The sequence below is a fragment of the Lytechinus variegatus genome, chromosome 2 (assembly GCF_018143015.1).
Source record: "Lytechinus variegatus isolate NC3 chromosome 2, Lvar_3.0, whole genome shotgun sequence".
Taxonomy (NCBI): domain Eukaryota; kingdom Metazoa; phylum Echinodermata; class Echinoidea; order Temnopleuroida; family Toxopneustidae; genus Lytechinus; species Lytechinus variegatus.
The window spans coordinates 7,004,167-7,016,456 of NC_054741.1; positions in this window are offsets into that span (position 1 = coordinate 7,004,167).

Here is a 12,290-nt window from a genome sequence, read left to right on the forward strand (position 1 = left end):
TATCCTAAAACCTCGTTCTTCTCCAATATTTTAAATTATTTTTTTCTGCTAATCTTACAACGAACTGTTCTTCAGGGTGAAATTCCCCTCTCCGAATCAGTCCGAGCCAGCTATTTAATCTTTCGACACACTTTTTCATAGAAAGCTCACAAATTCCAGGTTCAAAGTAGTCCTGATTTATTTTAGATCAATAGACGAATTCGTAGTTCGATCGTTCACATGATCAGAAGCACGGAATTTGAAATCAAGTGGTAGAAGTTTAAAATATTCGATGAATAAGCACCGTCCTTGATATCATGATATTCTTTTGAATGATGCTTTTTATTATTTAGAACCACTGGAAAGCATCAATGCGTCTACTGGCGACTGGTATCTTACAGCTGGTCTACATGAAGTACATTGTTAATTCATTTTTTAAAGAAAGACTTTATTATTCAATCTTTCTTCACAAATCATATAATCAGATACATTATGGCAACATAAAACTGCATCAAAAAGCAGCAAAAGTTACTAAAGTGTTTATTAAAGTGCTGTCCTAGTCACCGTTTTATGCAATTTCAGCATCCTGCAATGTCAGACATGGTTACATAATATCTTGCTTTTAAATAATCTGATTGTCCAGTAATAGAATGAATAAATTCCGAACAGACTACATCATGTTTTATAGGCCTATACAACACTTGAAATAATATCTTAAAGATGAATGAATATAAGTTGAAAATATTTGAAATATTGGGCTTGATTGGCTACTGGGGACCTGTCAGATTTTTGAGGGATGGAATAAGATAATTAGAATAATGATAATAATAATAATGATAGTAATACGAAGAAGAAGATGTAAAAGAAGGAAGAAGAAGAAGATTTTTTTTCAACAAAAATGGTAATGGTGGTCAATATTCCAGACGCTCAAGAGAATACACATGTTTAACCAGCATGTAGAGTCCATGGTTTAACTGACCATTGGAGTTTCTGAATTGGAAAAAAAATGAATTGACGTATATAAATCCGATGAAAACTGATCCTAGTTTCTTTTGTACGAGATCTTCATTGTCTGTAAAAGATTATCCGATACTGATCGGTTTGAATATCAAGGATGACCTTCAAGTGACTTAAAGCTATCAGTGACACAACATCATTCAAATAAATCGGTCGTCCTTTTTCAAGGCAACTAGACTCTGATCTAATTCTGATCTGTGTCGTTCAGTTCCAAACGAACTATCGAGCATAAGCATATGATATGCTGTCATATATCATGTTACAAGACAGATTGATCAGTTTGCCATTAGCCCGTATTTTGAACTCAGGTTTGAATTTAACTTTGGTTTAAAGTTATAGTGTGGAAAGCCAAATGTGGCACCACTCTTTGCTAGTAGATGTTCAATTTATCAACTCATTTGAAACTTAAATAATTCATAACTGTCTGGGATCGTTAACAATTTTTTTTTCTTCTTCGCGAAAGCATTAAAGGATACAACTTTAGTATATAAAAAATTCAATACAAACAACTTGGGGGGGGGTTACATAATTTTAGTAAAAAGTTAAACCGTGGTCTAAGTGCAATTTGACTTCAGAACACTGGTCACTGTGTTTGAGGAGTAAGATGTTAAATGTCTTTGGTGAGTGAGCAAAGCGATCGGTTGAAAGGAACAGTGGGTTTAAAAGCGAGAGAACCTCTCCTCTATTGAAACCCATCCTAACTTCTAAAGTATTTTAGAGTTGGGGACCTATTATCTGTAAGATAAATCGAGCCATTCTTTTTGGTTGTTTAATAATTGTGTTTACGTTCAAATTACAGTTGGACCGGGCTGGATACAGTAATGGTAATAAAAATGTGGCATAATTAATGCATTGGCAAGTACTTTAGAGCAGTTCGACATTGGGGAGCCGAATTGATGTTCTACCTATATAGGGGCGCCCAATCGGAGTTTGATATTGGTGGCGCCGAATTTATATTCGACGTAGGGGGCACCGAATCGATGTTCTACTTAGAGGCGCCCAATTGATGTTCGATAAAGTGGGGCACCGAATTGAAGTTTAACATGGGGGCGCCGAATTGATGTTTCACTTAAGGACGCCCAATTTATGTTCGACATAGGGGCGCCGAATTTATGTTTTACTTAGGCATGTTAGGGGTGCCGCATTGATGTCCGACATAGGGGGCGCCGAATTGATGCTCTACCTAGGAGTGCCGATTTGATGTTCGACATAGGAACACCAATTAGATGTTTGCCCTGAGGCGCCAAATTCATACTAAACCTCAGGAGGGGGTGGGGGCGGCGCCAAATTCATATTCGACCCTTGGGGGCGCCAATTTCATGTTTGACTGGGGGCGCCAATTTCATGTTTAATATGAGTTTGGCGCTCGCCCTCGCATCAAATGCATAGTTAATGCCCACCCTGTTCATGTTACCGAAAGTGCTTAGAAAGTCCAATTTTAGGTCAGAATATCAACAAAATTTCATCTCGCTCTTTGCGTTTGTTTAGTAAGATGACGATCGATCCTGATCATGGTTAGATAAGTGTTTAGAATGTCCAACTTTGGGTCGAAATATACAAAAAAAAAATAATCTCGCTCTTCCGTTCGCAGAAAATGTGTTGTTAGAGTAACAGGGCTCAGCCGCCATTGATGGCAGTTGCCATAATGGCAAAGTTGCAACAGCTGCAAGTCCTCTATGAAACATGCCCCAGGGGCCCGTTGCATAAAACTTTTTACCTTAGAAATCTAAAGTAGTTTTTACCAGAGTTTTTGCCCTGTGTTAAAGTCAATGTCAAAAATCAGACTAACCTTAGTTTTCAGTTTTAACCAGAGTTTTCTCAGGTAAAAAAGTTATTTGCAACAGGCCCCATGTCACAATAATTATCTCAGGGGGGGGGGGCAGGGGGCAACAATATCAAATGTCCCCCCACACTTTTTTTTAATCAGCAAAAAGGGGGAGAAGAAAAAGGCAAGTGTATCACACAAATTAAACTTGATTAAAAACAAATGCCAATATTCTTGCTCGCTCGCGTCTTTCACTCGTACTTTGTTTGAGAGAGAGAATTTGCTCCATACGCCATGTATGCCTTTCCCAAAATTTTGTCTCATTACGCCATTAACTGCGTTAAATGAAAGTTATGCACTAGAATATTTCCCCACCCATTTCCTTCAGAGGGGAACATATAATTTTCGAATCTTCCCTTCCCTCATACAAAATATATAACAAAGCATCGCTATAGTAGCACCTTTTAGGGTGTAATTTCGGAAACTTTAAAAAATATATATAAAATAATCCTAAGAGAGTAATAACCAAATTTTGATTAAGTTTAGTCTTGGCCCAAAATAAAAAATTGCTAATTTCTCTTACAAGTAAACAAAAAATAAAGAGAAAAAAAATCAAATAAACATTGAGGGAGATATCTAATTGACATACCATTATATTAACCGTAATATGTAATTGACAATAACGATAATGGTGAACTAAATTTATATGGCCCCTATCAATACACGGAATTTCGATTTACTTTGCGTAAAAGAGCTATATTTATTTACGGCATGTAAGATTAATTAACTGAAGAAAATACAGTAATATTATGACACGACTATTTATACTTGAAAACAAAACGATTTATTATTGAAGCGAATATCTATCATACAAAGCAAATAAAATGACGGATACAAAAGCATATTCAAACCACAGGTTCAATCTAACACAGCATCAGATTTTCATTTCAAGATGGTGAAGAAAAAAATATTCTGGGATTTATGGTTATAACGCTAATTCATATGTGAAGGCTTCTGTTTCTATGATGAGAGAATTTTGTATTGATATCATGGAATGATTCATAATAATATTCATAATAATCAAGATTATAACAACAATAATAATGATGATGATGATGATGGTAATAATAATGATGATGATGATAATAATAATACACTGCAAAAAATCCGGTGTTGATTTAACACCAGCCTGGAATCTTTATCTGTCCACACCAGAGAAGTATTGAAATAACACCAGTTTGGAATCAAACCGATGCTGTTTTAATACTAATTAATTGTGAAACACCTATCTGGTGTTAGACTAAAACAGAATTGGTGTTGTCTAACACTTCTCTGGTGTGGACATATATAGATTCCTGGCTGGTGTTAAATCAACATCGGAGTTTTTGCAGTGTAATAATAAAAATAAAGGAAATTAGAATAAATGTTTTTATTCGACAGTAAAAATCAATATTCGATGCAATTGCACACATATTTTGTAATTGTATCGTAAACAAAGACTATTAAAAAACCTTTGTAAATGTACTTATCCATGACTACTACATACATGTATTATACATATGTAGTCAGTGGCGCCTGTGGCGTATCTATAGGTAGCTGCACATCCGCCCAGTGCCCTCCTTTTGGGATTTTTTTTTTTGCTTTTCAAATACATATAAATAGCTGTATTAATAAGGAGGCCGAAGATGATGCGTATTGTGGGATTGGGAAATATAGAATGACCACACAGTCATGTAGGCCGCGTCTTTCCTCTATAAAACATCCTGGCGCCTGTATATCATGTAGACGACTTCGTGTACATGACGCTCTTTCTATTCAGCATGTTCAGTTTCAAGCTTTTCGAAGTTTCATTTCGTGGACCCCTAGCTCGACATGCATTGATCATTGCGCAACAGCCAGTGTTTCAACGTTGATGAGGCCAAACAAGGGGTGGCGATCCTGTGGGGGGGGGGCAGGGGGACACAGTGCCCCCACTTCTTGAATCACTGAAAGGGTGTTCCTTTTAAGCCAGAAAAATGCCCCCCCCCCTCTCGAACGTGTTCTGTGCTCCTTTTATCTGAGAAGGACAGGTTTTATGTGTTAGCAAGTGCCATTTCTCGTATCAGTACCAATTTTTAACAAATAGGCCCCTCACGAACGTGATCTGTGTCCCTTTCACCTTAGAATGCCCGTTTTATTTATTTTTAAAAATCCTTTTCTTCTCCACAGGGATTTTATTGGCAATCAAAAATTAATAGATACAGAACACAATTATTAATACAATAACTGATATAAACAATGAACTGACAATTACATGTAACAAAATAATTTTACATGCTTATGTGAACGTCAAAAATAAAGACATTTTTCAATCGAAACCATCTTTTGTCAAATCTGCGTTGTTTGAAATTTAGTTGGGCATTTTTTTTTCATTTTTGGTAATAATTGATTATTGAGGATTTAATGATACTCAAAAATGGCATTGAATTGCTTATTTTACAATCATATACATAATACAGTTTTTCTTATTGTAAAGAAACACAATTAAGTGCGCAATTGTTTTTTCCAATAAATCCGATTCATCTGAGAAATGTAAAATATCACTGGTTTTGGTCCTAATCCAGTCCTCTGTCCAAATGTGATTAACATGCCTGCACTCCGAGTATAGATACAAAACCGTTTCGATTTCTTTTGTTTTATACTGAAACTAATCTCAATTTGAAAAGTAAATCATTTGTAAATAATACACGTTATATTGAAACCAACGCAATGTTACATCAATGGTACACTGAAAACCCAATGAGCGATAAGATTCCAACCTGTTATCGTTCAGATGAAATATGCACTTCCATTTAAGAAAGCTTGTATTTTCTCTTTCGTCGTTTAAATAAAATGGAATAAATATTGGAGCGTCCTTTTTTATGTTTAGTAATAAATGATAGCACATATGGAATTAATGGTTGGGGGATTCTGTTGAATGTGGACCTTTTTTACTTCCTTGATAGAAACACACAGTGAATGATGTGAAAAAGATTTGATTGGACATCATAAAGATCCTGAAAATCTTTGAAAGGTATGAAGTGCCTTCCTTCTTCAAAGTATCGTTAATCAAACGAATAATTCAATTTTTCAATTTCAATTTATTGACTATTAAAAAGACATCAAAAATATTTACAAAAATAACATAATACAACAAATTCAAAATATAACAGGTTACAAGTTTCTTAATGGTCAGGGCCCCTAAGAAGCAAGACTGCTTATAGCCGGGGCCCTACAAATATACAAATAATATAACTGATAAAAAGGGTTATAAACAAATACACACACACATTCACACATCATCACACAATGCAAAAACACAGGAGATAGAACAGAATAGAAGATAAGACGAGATAAAAAAAGAAGATAAAATACTATTACAGGTTGGGATTTGAGTTCTTTAAATAATTGAACAAAAATGACTTTGAAAGTAACTTGAAACGTGAGAGTGTTGTGCTGCTTTTTATATCAGAATTGAGAGAATTCCATTCTTTCACCCCAATATATCTGATGGAATTGCGAATAAAATTAATTTTAGAAAAAGGAATACGATAGTTGTTTTGATGTCTAGTAGAGTAATTATGAATTTGAGAATTTGTATGAAACATTTGTGAAAAATTTTCTGGAAGGGTGCCTTTGTGAAATTTAAACATAAAAATCCATGTATTTAAACGAATTAACTCAAATAAAGGTAACACTTTGTGTTTAACAAAAAGAGGCGCACTTGGACTCATATAATGAGAATTTGTTAACAAACGAAGAGCTTTCTTTTGTAAAATAAATAATTTAGATAAATTTGATTTAAAGGTGTTACCCCAAATAATATTACAATAGTTAAGATGGGGAAATAATATAGAATAATAAATATTAAGTAATATGCTGAGGGGCAAAAAATCCTTAAGTCTGTACAAAACTCCAATACATTTTAGAACTTTGTTACAAACATTATCAATGTGTTTTTTCCATTCCAAGTTTTCTTGGATAGTGACACCTAAAAAATCAATACAATCTTTCCTTTCAATAGCAATGCCATCAATTTTAACATATTCAATATTACTTACAATTTTTTTCCTTTTGGAATGGAAGATAACATACTTTGTTTTTTCAAGATTAAGTTGCAGTTTATTACATTTGAACCACGCATTTAAGTTACATAACTCAGAATTAACTGTAAAAATCAAGTTAGGTAAATTAGAGTGAGAACATAAAACAGCAGTGTCGTCTGCAAACAAGGAGAATTTAAATATTTTTGATGAGAAAAGAATATCATTTACATATAAAATAAACAAGAGCGGTCCTAAAACTGAACCTTGTGGAATACCGACATCAATATTCATGTGATTGGATTCGACACCATCGATCACCACATATTGTTTACGATTGGATAAATAACTAGCAAACCACTGCAGTGGAATACCACGAACCCCATAATAATTAATTTTTTTCAAAAGAATGTGGTGATCGATGGTGTCAAAAGCCTTGGATAAATCCATAAATACTCCACAACAAAAGTGACCTCTATTCAATTCTTCTAAGATATAATCTGTAAAATTTAATATACTGAGTGATGTGCTAAAATCTTTACGGAAACCAAATTGGTCGTTAATAAGAATCTTGAATCTATTTAAAAAGTCATACAATCTTTTGTGCATCAGCTTTTCTAAAATTTTACTGAATACTGGTAATAAAGCCACAGGCCTATAATTTTCAATATTATCCACATTATTTTTTTATATATTGGTATTATCTTTGCAAGTTTTATACTGTCTGGCACGGTTCCTGTAATAAATGATTTATTAAACACATCACACAGAGGATGAACAAAATGATGAATACATTGTTTCACAATTTTTGGAGATATACCATCCGGTCCACATGCTTTATTAATTTTTAGAGATGATGATATTTCTATAATTTCGTTTACAGAGACTGGTTTGACAAAGAAGGAGTTGAATTGTTTATTTGGTAAAAAATCATTAAATGATTGGGTTGATACAATTGAATTTGATTTTTTTTCCTACATTGACGAAAAATGAATTAAAATATTGAGCAATATCTCTCTGAGAATCAAATTTCATGCTTCCATGAAACATTGTTTTAGGTATATTTTTTTTGTTTTTTGTTACCTAATATTGAATTTATTTGTCTCCAAGTTTTTTTCAAATCACCCTTGACATTGTCAAACAAATCTCTGTAGTGTTTTCTTTTAGAAAATCTGATAATATTGGTTAGGTTGTTTTTATACAATAAATATTTTTTCTTATGTTGATCACTGGGTCTCTTTAAGTATGTTTGAAATAACCTATGTTTACGTTTAACTGATTGCAATATTCCTTTTGTGATCCAAGGCTTTTTGTATCTCTGTTTCTTATCTACATGGTTTACCCTCATGGGCAGTGGCGTAACTACGGGGGGGGCATGGGGGGGCACGTGCCCCCCCCAATCGGCTGGCAAAAAAAAAAAAAAAAAAAAAACGGGAAAAAAGGGAGAAAAAAAGGGAGAAGAAAGAAACGTAGTGGGAAAGAAGAATTTATTGTACATTATAATGTTATATTATATCATATTATATATGTTGTGTTATATTACATAAGAATTTTTTTTTTCATAACTTTATGAAACATAATGTGCTCAGGGCCTATTTGTTAATTATTCCTGGTACTAGCATTGTCTGTTAACGAGATATACATGTATAAAAATCATGTTGTACCAAAACGTCCTGTTGTCAAGTCAATATGCACCAAATATATATCAACGCTTTTCGAGTTATTATTGTTTTATGTAGTGACATATGCTTCTTTTCATGACTACTTAAAGTGATAGCCCCATTTTAAGGTCTGCATATAAAAAAATTCCTGGTCGTGCTTACGTTCGAATTAGTGGATTGATGAGATATTATGTCTGCTCTTCATGAATTCCTGAAATCTGTCCTTAAAATGTCTCTTTTTCTAATGTAAATATCAAAAATTTTCAGCTCGCGCTTCGCGCTCGCATCATTTGTTTAGTGAAATACGTATGGTCATAGTAGATTCCTACAAACAAGCCTTAGAATGCACCTCTTCAGATCTGAATTTCCTATATTTTCAGCTCGCACTTTGCGCTACTGAGATGCGTATGATAATCATGATTACTATGACTACAAAAAAGCTCTCCATGTGTTTGAATGTGATTCTAACAAAATCAGCAATCGCTTGGCACTCGCACTGGATGACTATGGTGAGATATGTATACTCTAAAAGGATTCAAAAAAAGAAAAAGTCCTTAATATGTCCTTGTTTGGGGTCAATATATACAAAATTTTCAGCTCGCGCTTCGCGCTCGGATCATTTTGTACATGAAATACGTAAGGTCTTCGTAAATTCCTACAAACAAGCCTTAAAATGCTTCTCTTCAGGTCTGAATTTCCTAAATTTTTAGCTCACGCTTCGCGCTCGCAATATTTGATTAGTGAGATGCGTATTTTAATCATGATTACAATGACTACAATTATAGGTGTTTCATGTTTTCTAACAAAATCAGCAAGCGTTTGGCACTCAAATTAGATGCGGCATGGTGAGATATGTATTCTGTTATTTGATTTTTGAAAATAGTCCTTTAACTGTCTCTGTTTGGGGTCAATAAATACAACTTCAGCTTGCGCTTCGCGCTCGCATTGTTTGTTTAGCGAGACAGATACATTGTAATATTCATTTTTTTTAATTGCTTATTATGACCCTTTTTAGGTATGAATATCAAAAATTTTCATCTCGCGCTTCGCGCTCGCATCATTTCATCAGTGAGATACATTACATATCCGTTTAATGGCGCAGTCCTTAAAATGTCTCTATATAAGGTCAATAGGCCTATACCTGGTAATTGAGCGCGCTTTGCGCGCTCACTGAGCGACTCAAAATTTTTGCTGGTGCCCCCCCAATGCCGTGACCCACGGTACGCCACTGCTCATGGGAAAACATTTATCATAGACTTTATAAAAATTTTCAAAAAATATATTATAACATTCATTTGTATCTTCACATTTATATCCATCCAACCAATTAACAGAATCTAGTTTTTCTTTAAACATATTTACATTTGCATCATTAAACAATCTATTCTTTTTAAAGTTATTAACATGAGTATATACAGATTTATGATGCGAAATGCAAAATATAGGGAAATGGTCAGAGCAGTCACTATAAAGAATACCAATTTGCTGCTTTCTTTCTTCATTCACAGTATTAGTATAGATATTGTCAATTAAAGAAATTGTGCTATGTGTAACCCTTGTTGGTTTTGTTATTAATGGATACATATTATATGAAAACATAGTATCTAGGAAAAAGTTTGTTTTGTTGTGAATACCATAATTGATCAGATTTATATTATAATCACCCAATACATATATGTCCTTCTTCTCACATTCTAATGTATCAAACATTGTTTTTATTTTCTCAGTAAAGGGTGTGATATTAGTGTCAGGGCGACGATAAATACATCCAATTACAACTGATTTATTATTTTGAACAGTTTCAATAAACAAGGTATCAGCATACTCAGTGGATGAAGAAAGATTAGTAAGAACTGTATATTCTATATTACATTTAACATATAAGGCTACACCTCCACCTGTCTGTGTTGGTCTGCACACTTGCACTAATGAATAACCATCTATATTGAACATATCAAAATGAGTAGAAGGTTTGAACCATGTCTCAGATATTGCTATAAAACTAAATTCATGGTCAATAGATGACAAAAGTATTTGAATCTCATTAAAATTCTTGGGCAAGCTTCTGGCATTCAAATGTAACATAGAAATATCTGTTTTTGTATACTTATATTGACTGTTGAAAACATCACAGAAGGTATATTTACAATTGTTTTCATATAAAAAATAACAATCTTCATCAGATAATATACTTTCAACATCAAAGTTTTGAAATGGTAAGTTCATGTCAAATGGATTAATTTTTAATTTCAACAGCTTATCAATGTCTATACCTTTGTTAAGATTGAAAAAAGTATACACTGACCAAAGAAATTCACAGTCATCATTATAATGATTGAATGGAAAAATCCCAGATAAACAATTAGAACACAATGAAGTAATGGAAGAGGAAGAACAGTACACACACACAGCCATACACACCACACTCACTCTTTATTTAAAAAAAGCAGAATAAATGAAGACTTACTACAAATAGGTAGCATGAAACATACCACAGGCTCAAGGAGCTTTCAAGTTCAGTTTATATATATTCAGTTAAACAGGCTACAGTTTGCCAAGTTCATCTTTGCATTTAATCAATTGCTTCATTGGATTCCTATTACTTGGAGTTGGATGCTTCACTATGAACACACGACCATCCATGGTCCATGTAGACTGGACCTTTTCATGCTTCTTCGCTGCCAGTAGAAGTTCATGATTGCAAGCCGTCAGATCTTCATGAATTGTAATCCAACTTCCTTTCAACTTTCTTCGATTTCCTAGAAGTTTCTGTCTTGCGCGATATGAGGTAATCTTGACTATAATGCTGCGGCTCTTCTTGGGATCTGCAGGTTTCTTGCCGACACGACACGACTTGCCGACACGATGGCTACGGTCAATGACTTTTACTCAATTTATTCATATACAGTGCGTACCACAAAAAACGAAACCAAGATTTGGCGATCATTTATCATAACTTAATCATAAATGAAATAGACAAATGACCTACCAATTTAAAGCTTAAAATCTCCTCTTGCATCTGATATTACTTAGATTATTTCTGATTCACGCATGAGTGGGCAAAAACAATTTGAAGAAAGGATACCAAAACTAATTTGGCAGGGGTATCTGGGTTTCAAGAAGAAAACCACATTTGTGAAAAGTTCAATGTCTGCTATTTAATTTGATACCTAAATTATAGAAAATGGTCAAGAAATAAAGTTCTGGTCATTTGAAATAAGGCTTGAATTTCAATACTTTCATAAAATGAAGAGGTTCTCCAGGCTGGCGTTCAAACTCACTCGACACTCCGTTTTGTTGACGATCAGCCATGCATTAAATCTTTTGTTCACCATGCGATAGCCTCTGTGGGAAACCGGTGAAAACACGTTTATCTAATGAAATTATAAAAAACAAGCCTTATTTAAAATGACCAGAACTTTTTTATTTCTTGACCATTTTCTGTAATTGAGGTATCAAATTAAAGTGCAGATATTGAACTTTTCAAAAATGTGGTTTTCTTTTTGAAACCCAGATACCCCCAGCCAAACGAGTTTTTGGTATCCTTCCTTAAAATTGTTTTTGCTCACTCATGCGTGAATGGGGAATAACCCAAGGAATATCAGATGAAAGAGGAGATTCTAAACTTTAAATTGGTATGTCATTTGTCTATTCTATTTATGATTAAGTTATGATAAATGATCGCTACATCTCGGTTTCGTTTTTTCTGGGACGCACTGTATATAGGCAAATGCCTATTTGATATTGTTATTATTCCATAAAGGATGTAAAGATACATTACTATAAGCAAAAAACATTTCACTCTAC